General features: G+C 43.3%; 1 long non-coding RNA gene across 1 annotated transcript in view; it reads left to right on the top strand.

The window, feature by feature from the left end:
* Positions 1-12,338, top strand: part of LOC309647595 — an 88,927-nt gene that overhangs the window by 70,240 nt on the left and 6,349 nt on the right. The gene's annotated exons all lie outside the window — the stretch shown is intronic.

Genomic DNA, 12,338 nt, shown 5'->3' with positions numbered 1-12,338 from the left:
AGGAAGAACAAAAATTAATCACTGAAAACAACTCTAGACGCTTGTTAGCCCAGAGATGACACTAAAGGAATCCACATAACCAACTTTACTCACTAACCTCTAACTTCTGTTAGTTCCCCCATATGTTTGCCTTCTCACAATCTGCTGCCCTAGAAACTCAAAGTCTTTCGCTTTGGTTTCATCCGTCTCTAAAAATGTACTGCTCTTTTGTTAGATGCTCTGTAACCCGGAGTTATAACCACTCATTTGAGTTGCTCATCTCTGAGTGCTCCCATGTGTATGCATGATGCATGTGCTAATAAACTTCTATTGGTTTTCCTCTTGTTAACCTCTCTTTTGTCAGTCTACTTTACAGAGACCCAGCCAATGAACCTACAGTGGGTAAATGGAAAAGAGATCCTTTTCCTTCCCTACACCTCTCTACGTGGCTAGCTTGGGCTTCCTCACAGCATGGCACCTTAGGGTATTTGAATTTCTTACATGGAAACTGGCTTGCCTTGCCGTGAGGGTCCCACAGACGCAGGCTAAAGCTGCACAGCTTTTTATGACCTAGCATTGGAAGTCACATAACATCACTTCTATGACATTCTATTGGTAAAAAAATGAGTCACAGGGCCAGCCCAGATTCTAAGGGAGGGAACTACGTTTCCCTTCAGATTCCAGAAGTAGGGACTTCTCTGGTGGTCCAGTGGTAAAGAATCTGCCTTACAATGCAGGGGACTTGGGTTCGGTCTCTGGTCAGTGAACTAAGATCCCACATGCTGCGGGGCCACAAGTACTGAGCTCGTGCACCTCACCTAGAGCCCACGTGCCGCAAGCTACAGAGCCCATGCACTCTGGACCCTGCCTGCCACAACTAGAGAAGAGACAATCCGCACACCACAACTAGAGAGAAGCCCGCGCACCGCAACGAAGATCCCACGCGCCTCAACGAGGATTGCACATGCCGCAACTAAGACCCGATGCAGCCATAAATAAATAAATAATAAATAAATCTTTAAAAAACCCACAAATTCCAGGAGGACTGGCTCATTGGGACCATCTTTGGAGACTTGCTACCATCACACCTTTTTTTTTTTTTTAATGTTCTTAGCAGAATTGTTCTTAATAGCCTAAACTGGAAACAACCCAAAAGTCCACCAACAGTAGAATGGATAAATAAAATGTGGTATACACAATAGAGTATTATATAGCAATGAGAATAAGTAAACTGCAGTTATACAGAGTAACATAAATCATTACAGTAAATGAAAATAAGCAAGCCACTAAAATTCCTATAGTATGATTACACTTACATAAAAGTCAAAAACAGGTAAGATCAAATAATACTGTTTAGATATGCACACATAGTGGTAAAATTCTAAAGAAAAAGGAAAAGAATTGGGGAGTTGGAGAGGTTATAAGTGGGGTGGGACACACAGGAGAGCGGGTAACTGTCTTTTCCTTGAGCTGGTGATGACTGCATGGATTTGTGTTTATAGTAATTATTTAAACCATAGTTTCAGCTTCATGGACTCTCCTGGTCACATGTTATGTTTCATAATGAAAACAATATTTAAAAAGAAGAGGAACAAAGAGTAATAGGAAGAGGGAAGAAGAGAAGGAAGAAGAAGGAGAAGAAGGAGGTGGAAGTAGAGTTGGAGGTGAAAGAGGAGAAGGAGGGCTACCACCACATCTTGGCAAACTTTGAATTAAGCCCATACACTTTATCAGTCTATTCTGCCGGGGTTCTTTTTTTCCATTTCCAACCATCCTGATGGTCTTTTAAGAAGCTCATATTTCGATTTATATAAAATTTTGCACCCTCCCAGCACATAGATGTGTTCGCCAACTCCAAAGCTCCTGCAGAAAACAATTTTGGTTGATGCTAAATTATCGAGAAGGCTAGTAAACACTGTCCTTTATGAGAATGTCTTATGATTTCAAATGGGGCACACCTGGAGAGCACCAAAGCCAACTTTTTTCAGCAATTACTACTCCTGGACCTAACAGTGAACTTTCATCAGTCAACCTTTATCAGATAGTCCAGGGAGAATATACTGCTGTTGTTTTTAAGAACTGTAATATATTTCTACTTGCAGATGCTAAAGAAAATGAAATGAAAGAATTTTTTTAAATCAGGAGAATATTGATTCCAGTCAATTCATGGTGCGGCAGACCTCTGGAATCTATGATTCAAAGGCGGAAATCTAAGTAAAAGGAATATTGATATTGCATCAATTGTGTTGTAAAGCAATATGTGCACATAGCATTCGATATTGAGAAGAGTTTTTCAAATGTTCTGATTATAGTACATCCTTGGGTGAGGCGAGCCTGAGAGTTTAGGAGGGGTCATATCCTGACACATAGATAGGCATTCTTGGCTCTCTGCAGCAGGATGGGCAGACAGGAAGGACCAGCTCTGAGAACTAGACCTGCCCTCGGGTGTCACCAGATACAAAGGGAAAGGGTTGGGCCAGCTGCCAGAATACAGTGGTTGAAGCCTGTGCTGATAGCCACCTAGAGTCCAGTGTGATAGTTATATTTATTGCCATGTAACACACACACACATACACACACACACACACACACACTCCACTCAAATGATATATACTACTCTAATTCCAAAGCACTCCATGAATAAATGATAATTTGAAATTTGTTAGCTAACAGGTTAGAAGTGCGATTCAATAACTGGTGGTTCACTAAACTGTAAAACTGTTATGCATAGTATTAATAATTATATAGAAATATTGAAAACAGGCTAAGTTATACAATGTTACAAAAGAGCAACAAAGATATTAAAATAGCAGTTTAGCTTAATGGTACAAGCAATTTCACTTCATCTTCATGAACTTCCTTCCCATACTATCTAATCTATCCCAGTTTCATTTCCTACATTATTTAATTACTATGCTAGGGACTTCCCTGGTGGTCCAGTGGTCCAGTGGACTCCGCACTTCCACTGCAGGGGGCCCGGGTTCGATCCCTGGTAGGGGAAATAAGATCCCACAAGCTGCAAAGCACGGCCAAAAGAAAAAAGTTTTAAACAAAAATTACTATGCTAATTCTATGAAACACCCTACATCTGAGTAAATAATACATCTGGGAAATATCTAAATGAATAACACACCTAGAAAGATACAGGAAAAGTTAGAAATATTCTGCTAATCTGACATTTGCTGCCAATCTGCTCATGCTAGTGGACCACAATAGGACAAATAGAGAAGCCACTTCTCCCCAGTGCCAGGAGAGTGGAACACAAATGTCACAGCACAGATGAGTTTTACAGGTACTGTGACTACTTGCTCATGCATCCATCAAAATGTTTGCTCATTGTCTTTTTTTTAAAAATTTATTTATTATTTATTTTTGGCTGTGTTGGGTCTTCGTTTCTGTGAGAGGGTTTTCTCTAGTTGCGGCAAGCGGGGGCCACTCTTCATCACGATGCGCGGGCCTCTCACTATCGCGGCCTCTCTTGTTGCAGAGCACAGGCTCCAGATGCGCAGGCTCCGTAGTTGTGGCTCACGTGCCCAGTTGCTCTGCAGCATGTGGGATCTTCCCAGACCAGGGCTCGAACCCGTATCCCCTGCATTGGCAGGCAGATTCTCAACCACTGCGCCACCAGGGAAGCCCTTGCTAACTGTCTTATTCTACTTTACATTAGACTTGCTCTGTCTGCATATACTTCATATGCAATCAGATTTAATCTACATTATGAATTGCTTTTCAATCACTAGCATCGCCTGTATATGTGACTTCATTTTCCAATAAATATGTTGCTTTGTTGTCTATTATATACTAGTTTACATTGATACCAATATATTTATTTTTAGCTATACAATTTTCTATTTTATTTTCAGGGTTGGTAGACATTGTTTTTTTTTCCGTTATGGTTTATTACAGATATTGAATACAGTTCCCTGTGCTATAAAGTAGGACTTTGTTGTTTACCTATTTTATATGTAGGTAGACATTGTTGAATATCCAGGATTTATGATTTAATATTTCCATTTCATAGAATCAGTATACTTTATTTGATGTGCAAAATAATCCTTCTTCCCTAAAATCAACTTTAAATCAATTTTCAATGCGTCTATGTAAAAGAGTACAAAAAAGTAAAACTTTTCCAACAAAATTGGGAGGTGCCATATATATCTGCAGTGTAGTAATTAATGATAATAACAAGATTAACTGCCATATTGAGCACTAAACAATTTATATCTGTTATCTCACTTAATTTTCTTTTTTAAAAAATTTATTTTATTGAAATATAGTTGATTTACAACATTGTGTTTATTTCTGCTGTACAGCAAAGTGATTCAGTTATAGGTTTATATACAATCTTTTTCATTTTCTTTTCCATTATGGTTTATCACAGGATATTGAATATAGTTTCCTGTGCTATACAGTAGGACCTTGTTGTTTATCCATCCTGTATACAGTTTGCATCTACTAATCCCAAACTCCCAATCCATCCCTCCCTCATCCCTACCTCCCCCTTGAAAACCACAAGTCCGTTCTCTATGTCTCTCAAATTTCTGAATAACATCAGGATGATCCGATGCAGGGTAATTGTGTGTCACAGCAGATGATGACATCATGTAACAAGGAGTCCAAGAATTTGAAATATTTGAAAATCCAACTAGCCAGGTCGCCAGAGGCACTGAGGTTTGTTCTTTGTGAAATAAGCCTGCAGAATAAACCCACTTATCCAGCAGTTTTAGCTAACCATTTCAATATACTTGTGACCCCACTCGCAAAAGTGTTAAATTATTACGGGCATCTTTCAAAGGCAGTGTACCAGCTAAAGGCACAGAAGGAGGTAGAGAATGAGGCTGGACGGCTCAGCTGGGGTGAAGCCTGTCCCGAGGTTTCCTGGTCTGGGTGGGCCATGGCTGTGTGGGGCAGAGCGTTAGATGGAGTATTTGTCTTCGTTTTTCAGAGGTGGAGTAAGAGTGTCTCCACACCTTCCATAGTGGGAAACTTTTATCTTTCTCCCTGTATATACATATATTTCCAGCTAATCTAGTTTATAAACCAGGGCAAACTAGAGTATCAAACACAGCCTAAAATAGATGAATATATATGTGTACCTATATAAAATAAATAGAGATATATGGGATCAGCATAAACATGTAGTTCTTGTTATGTGAAAATAAGGTTTCAGTCCCCTTGGAATACAAAAATGAGTAAGAATTCATTCCTGCTTCAAGGTGCTGGTGATCTGGGCGGGGTCGCAGGTAGGTTAGCAGGTGGTGTGACAAGACACAGAAGGCAACGGTGCAAAGTGACACAGGCACAGGCTCCTGGGGGGCCCAGGTGGAGAAGCCTCCCCGATGATGTGAGTCTTTTCACAAGACTCAAAAGTCTTTTCAGTGCTCAAAGCCAAGGACAAGGTAAGGGGGGGAGGGGGCTTTGAGACACGCCGTGGCAGCGTTTATGAAAGATGAGATGGAAAAGGAAGTGGTTTTGTGCCCTTCAAATTAGACGTCTAGATACTTGCTTTTTCCCTCTCTTGTGTAAAATGACTCATTCTCAGTATATTTATATATAAAATTGCTTTGGACTTTTAAGTTTATCAAAGACCAGGATCATATGCTAACGTGTATTGCCCAGCAGAAGACAGAGAATTATGGTGAAACAGCGCTTAGCAAGTGATCTCTGGAGATGACAGAGATGTTTCCAGGCAAAACTGTCCTCGGGCCATGTTCTGAAGTGTCTGAAAGTTCCCCGGTCGCCCCATCCCCGCACCTTTTCATACTCATCCTCTCCAGGCGCCCTTCTCTCTGCTGCCCTCGGGCTTCTCCGAGCCGCCCTGTTTTGGGCCTCAGCCGGGCCTGGCACCCTGGCCAAGGGCTCCTCTGCAAACGAGCCTTCCCTTCCCAGCTCCTGTCTGACTCCCTCTCTCCCATCCATCCACCTGGAGGACTGGCCGTATCATTTAACTAACTAACAGTAATATATGAAAGCCCAAATTACTGGCTTATTATGCGAGCTATCACAAGAAAATATAATTTTTAAAAGAAGACGTTTCAAGTTCCAATAAGCAAAGGCTGTAGCTTCAGCTGAGATTGTTTTCTCTTTGCTTTCCTGGCCCTCTCAACTTGTGCCCTCGGGGAAACTGCTTCTCTGCCTGAGTTAATGTGCTCTGACCCTTGGAGACATTTGTAACGTTCAGGTGCCCTCTGGTGGCGAGAATAATCTCATGTTACATAAAACATGTATACCGTGTGTGTGTGTGTGTGTGTGTGTGTGTGTGTGGTGTGTGTGTGCACGCACATGCGCACACTTCCACCAAAAGACTACAGTGATCAGAGCCTGTGCTGGGGGTCCCATCGTCCCTCTTCCCACCATCTAGACCCCAAGTCCAGGCCCTGATTGTCTTGGGCCTTGACTGCTTCACTAGTCACCTGCCTGGTCCCCTTCCCCTCATTCTCACTCTCCTACAATTTCTTCTCTACCCAACCAGCAAAGTGATCCTTAATAACTTAATTTAGGCCATTTTTTTCACCCATTTAAAATCTTGAAGTCTCCCCCTTGCACTTAGAATTTTTTCCCCCAGAGGGCAAGATTTCACTTTATCACTACATCAAATCTCACAAAATAAACCCAACACAGCCAGAAACACTGAGCAGATAAAGTGCCAATCAAAAGATATTTCTATTACACAAGAGTGAGAGCAGCCAACATAAGAAGCAATCTATTCCACAGACACTGTGAAGTAAGGAAGAGAAAATCTTACCAGGTGGGGTCTGTGCAGGGCAAGGAAATAGGCATAAATGTGGTAAATGACCAGCCCTAGCCTACAGTTCTGACCTCCTTCCCTACCTCTCTGTACCCCTTGCTCACTGCACCCCAGTAACTTGGGCCCCCTTCCTGTTCTCTGTAGAGCCTTGCTTCAGGACTGTTAGCTTTGGCATGAAATACTCTTGTGCCTGGAATATTCTTCTCAAAGATTGTTCCGTGATTGGCTCCTTCACATCTTCTTGACTTAGCTGACCAGTCCCTTTGTCAGTCACTTTCACATCTAGTGAAGGCAACCTGCCAGCTCCATCACGTGGCCCTAGCACTCATCACTACCTGAAATGATTTTCCATTCACTCAACACATTCATTGAATGCCTGCAGGGGGCGCTATCTCATGCACTCGAGATACATCAGAGTACAAACAGACCAGCTCCCTGCCTCGTAGAGTTTACAGATCTTGTCAATCCTGTTTTTTATTTATTTACATTAGCCTCCCCGACTAGGATATGGAAGCAGGGACCTTGGTCAGCCTTGTTAACTGCTTTATCCCCAGAGCCTAGAACAGTGCCTGGTACACCATTTATGGTCAATCACTATTTGTTGAATGAATAAGCAAACGTTTCTATTTTTTATTAGGGTACAAAAAACAACATGTTAAATTCCTATCATTGTGATAAAATTAATTCATTTACTGTAAAAATGAGGCAAACAAGAAACCTAATTATCAATTATTCCAGTGATTGATAACAATAGTTAGCATTTATGGACCACTTACTATGTGTCAGTCACTGTACTAAGTGCTTTATATGTATTATCTCATCTTCACAAAATTCCATGACACAGGTAGCACCACTCTCCCTGGGTTTTTTTTTTATTTTATTTTATATATTTATTTAGGCTGCGTTGGGTCTTCGTTGCTGCATGCGGGCTTTCTCTGGTTGCAGAGAGCGGGGGCTACTCTTCGTTGTGGTGCGCGGGCTTCTCATTGTGGTGGCTTCTCTTGTTGCGGAGCATGGGCTCTAGGTGCGTGGGCTTCAGTAGTTGTGGCACGCAGGCTCAGTAGTTGTGGCGCATGGGCTTAGTTGCTCTGCAGCATGTGGGATCTTCCTGGCCAGGGCTCGAACCTGTATCCCCTGCATTGGCAGGCAGGTTCTTAACCACTGTGCCACTAGGGAAGCCCCATTCTCCCCTCTTTAAGATGAGGAATTTGAGGCTTAAAGAAGTTGCCCAGCATCACAAAGCCATCAAATGGGAGGACAGGACAGTCCAATTTCAGAGTCCATGCTTTCAACCTCCTCTGTGTGCTACCTCTCCACACATCCACATTCACATGAAGAATGTCTACTTTACTCAATGGCTCCCTCTCCCACCCTCTGAATAAACTCAACACTCTCAGCTGGGCAGGTGGGACCCTTACAGAGCAGCCCTGCTCCTGTTCCCCTCACCTCCTACTCTGCACTGAAGCATCAAGGCTCCCAGACTTTTCCGTGCTGCTTTCCCCTCCTTGCAATTGTATGGTTTGTTCCCTCCTTTGAAACTCCTACTCATAACTCCTACTAATACTTCAAAACTCAGCTATCACTTTCTCCAGATGCCCTTCCTGGTTTCCTGGGCTGGGTTATGTGCCCTTTCTCTGTTGCTCGCCAGCACCTTTGACTTGCCTCTATAATTCTCAGTAAACTGTCTTCCCTCCCCGCAGTAGAAGCTACTTGGGAGATGAAGCTTTGCTTTTCATCTCCAGATTTCCAGAGCTTAGCACAAAGCTTGGAAGAGAGGTGTTGAATAATGCTTTGAATAATGGATTTTTATTTGGGGATTAGTTGAATGCCATGCTTTAGTATTTTACACACAGTGAGGAAAGGATCCTATGAGAAAGAGAGGGTTAGAATGTGGCACGTGGAAGTCTTCATTGGTGAGACCACATGGAGTGTAAAAATGGTGGGCTGAGAGGCACAGGCATGGGCGGCGTGGTACTTAACGCAACAGTTGGTAGAACTGGATCTCTCTCTTTATTCTCACCCCAGTGGAAGAACAGATACTGGGATTTCCCCCTCAGGCCTCTGACTCCAGAGCCTGTGCTAATCTCTAGGCCACGTTGCCTCAAATATACTGGGCCTTCCAAAGAGTGGATGTATCCCTTTATTTGTGTATCCTTTCAGTGGTTATATCTGTCTTGTGTTTGCAAAGAATAATCAATTTTCTAAAAGCACATTTTTTTTTTTTTGGCTGCACCACACGGCTGGTGGGATCTTAGTTCCCACAGGGATTGAACCTGTGCCCCCTGCAGTGGAAGCACAAAGTCCTAACCACTGGAGCGCCAGGGAATTCCCTAAAAGCACTTTTAAAATGTTCATAAATAGCTAATTGCCTAATGATGGGTGCACTGACTTAATTTACTCAAGTTTACACAACTACTAATAGTAGAGCAATTTGCCTCTAGATACTCTCCTCTTAACCACTGGCCTATCTTGTCTTAAAACAACTCAGCCATTCAATCATTTGTTCTACAAATACGTATTGAGCTCTACAACATGCCAGCTATTGTTCTAGGTCAGCAATGTTCAATAAAATTTTGGTGGTGATGAAATAGCCTATATCTGTCCTGACCAATATGGTAGCCACTAGCCACAGGTGGCTCTTGAGCACCTCCATGTGGCTAGTACAACTGAAGCACTGAGTTTTAAATTTTACTTCATTGTAATTAAGTAGTCACATGTAACGAGGGGTTACCAAAATGGACAGTATAATTCTAGATGCTAGGGAAACATCAGTTAGAAACAAAGATTCTTGCTCTTGAGGAGTTTACATTTTTGGGATGAAGGTAGAGGTGAGAGAGGAAGAGAAACACAGTAATAAAACATAATAAATAAGTAAAATATATGGCACATAATGTGCTACAGAAAATGAAATGTGCAGCAGAGGAAGGAGGGCCTGGGTTCCATTTTAAGATAGGGTGGTCAGGACTTCCCTGGTGGCACAGTGGTTAAGAACCTGCCTGCCAATGCACGGGACACGGGTTCGAGCCCTGGTCCGGGAAGACCCTACATGCTGCAGAGCAACCAAGCCCATGCGCCACAACTACTGAGCCTGCGCTCTAGAGCCCACGAGCCATAACTACTGAGCCCGTGTGCCACAACTACGGAAGTCCACGCACCTAGAGCCCGTGCTCCACAACGAGAGAAGCCACCGCAATGAGAAGCCCGCGCACCGCAATGAAGAGTAGCCCCCGCTCGCGGCAACTAGAGAAAGCCCGCGCACACCAACAAAGACCCAACGCGGCCAAAAATAAAAAATAAATAAATAAAAATTTTAAAAAATAAATAGGGTGGTCAGGTTAATCTCAGAACTTTTGGATCCTTTGGTTATGATAATTCAGTCCAATCCAATTTCACCTCCAATTTCTCTCCTCCTCCCCTTCCTCCCAAGCTCCTCAAGGATGGGGCAGGAAGGGGATAGAAACGGCAGGCTTGCCTTTTTTGTTGTTGGTGTTCTTAATTCTAATTCATTTGTGATTCTATTTAAATCTAACTATTTAGACACATAGTTAGTATATGAAGCAAAGGGATGCTTCCTAAGCAATGGTGTGCAGGGTCGCCCCCACCCCCCATGGTGAAGCGCCTCCTCAGAGAAGGGCAGCCATGCTTCCTGCTGCTGCTGTTAGCTCACCCCCAAATGCCCTCTTCTGGTGGGGTACCACCTCCTTTGGCCCCCCGGGCAGCCCTGCGTCTCCTCCCCTTCCTGTACCATTCTCCTTCATGGGGAATCACGGGAACCACTGAGAACCCTGCTACCCTTCACCAGGCCACTGTTCCTTCAAACCAGCTGGCCAAGCCTCCCCACCTTCAGAATCTCTCTGTCAGAAATAGACACCAGTCCTCATGTTCATGAGACCCCTGTACACCAGCTGTCCCAAGACAAGCTCTTCCAAGACGCCCTCACCATGCTCAGCTCTGCTTGGACAGTAAGTGCACTAGTGGCCAGCTGGCGAGAGAGCTAAGTGCATTCCTTTCAATGCCCTGGTGACCCAAATGATTTTGTGAAGGGGAGGAAGGAATAGGCTTCTCGACACAAGCCCTGCACCCTCCCTGCCCCCTCTCCCCCAGGTGGCCTGTGATTCATGACTAACCTCTCCCCTCACCCACTTAATCAATTCCTCTCCCAGTGATGGAAGAGGAGGCTGGGATGGCGGAGCTTGGGCAAGGAGGGTCGGGCTGATGGATGAGGAAGCAGCAGGTCTGACACCTCGGGCTTAACCCTACAAGGAGGCGCTATTAGCCCCTTGTGGTGGCTCTCTCTGTAGAATGCCCTTCCTCTAAGCATTGAATCTTAGCATCAGTTTGGACAAGAAAAATCCTACCCGGCACCCCGTCATATTTTTGGTGTTAAATCACACGTGTAATTTTTAACCCTGTATTAAATGATCAGGGGGGGTTGATGGGATGAATTGGGAGATTGGGATTGACATATATACACCGCTATGTATAAAATAGATAACTCATGAGAACCTGCTGTGTAGCACAGGGAACTCTACTCAATGATCTCTGGTGACCTAAATGGGAAGGAAATCTAAAAAAGAGTAGATAGGGACTTCCCTGGTGGTCAGTGGTTAAGACTCTGTGCTCCCAATGCAGGGGGCCCAGGTTTGATTCCTGGTCAGGGAACTAGATCCCACACCCCACAACTAAAGATCCCGCATGAGGCAACGAAGATCCCGCATGCTGCAACTCAGACCCGGCACAGCCAAATAAATAAATATTCTTTTTTAAAAATAAAAAATAAAGAAATAAAAAAGAGTGGATATATGAAAATAAATAAATAAGTAATCAATATACACAACCTTCTGGGCATACAATATATAGCTTTCCTTCTTTGGTTGTCTTGTTTGGCTCATAGAAGGAGATTCTCCACAAGAAAATAGAGACAAACTTCAAATTCTCACTGACCACAGTGAACAAAATATTGGGTGGGCCAAAAAGTGCCTTCGGTTTTTTACGTAAAAAGACACATTTTTCATTTTCACCAAGAACTTTATTGAACAACGTATTCACCCTTTTGTTCCACTACCTTCTGCCATTCTTCAGGCAACTTCATAATTCCATCTTCCGAAAACTTTTTATCTTCTTGAGCAAAGAACTGTTCCAGGTGCCTTTTACAGTCTTCCAGGGAATTGAAATTTTTTCCATTAAGAGAATTTTGTAAAGGCTGAAATAAATGGAAATCTGAAGGTGCAGCATCTGGTGAATACGGTGGATGAATCAGAACTTCCCAGCCAGCCAAGCTGTAACAGTTTTTGCCTGGTCATCAAAGAAACAGGCGTTCTTGCGTTATCCTGATGGAAGATCACGTGTTTTCTGTTGACTAATTCCTGATGCTTTTCGTCGAGTGCTGCTCTCAATTGGTCTAATAGGGAGCAGGACTTGTTGGAATTAATCGTTTGGTTTTCTGGAAGAAACTCATAACAGAGGACTCCCTTCCAATCCCACCATGTACAAAGCATCACCTTCTTTGGATGAAAACCAGCGTTTGGTGTGGTTGGTGGTAGTTCATTTCACTTGCCCCATGATCTCTTCCATTCCACATTGTTGTACAGTATCCACTTTTCATCGCCCA

The sequence above is a fragment of the Balaenoptera physalus genome, assembly GCF_965194825.1.
Source record: "Balaenoptera physalus genome assembly, chromosome: 18".
NCBI classification, from domain to species: Eukaryota; Metazoa; Chordata; class Mammalia; order Artiodactyla; family Balaenopteridae; genus Balaenoptera; species Balaenoptera physalus.
This window is presented reverse-complemented; position numbering and strand designations above follow the sequence as displayed.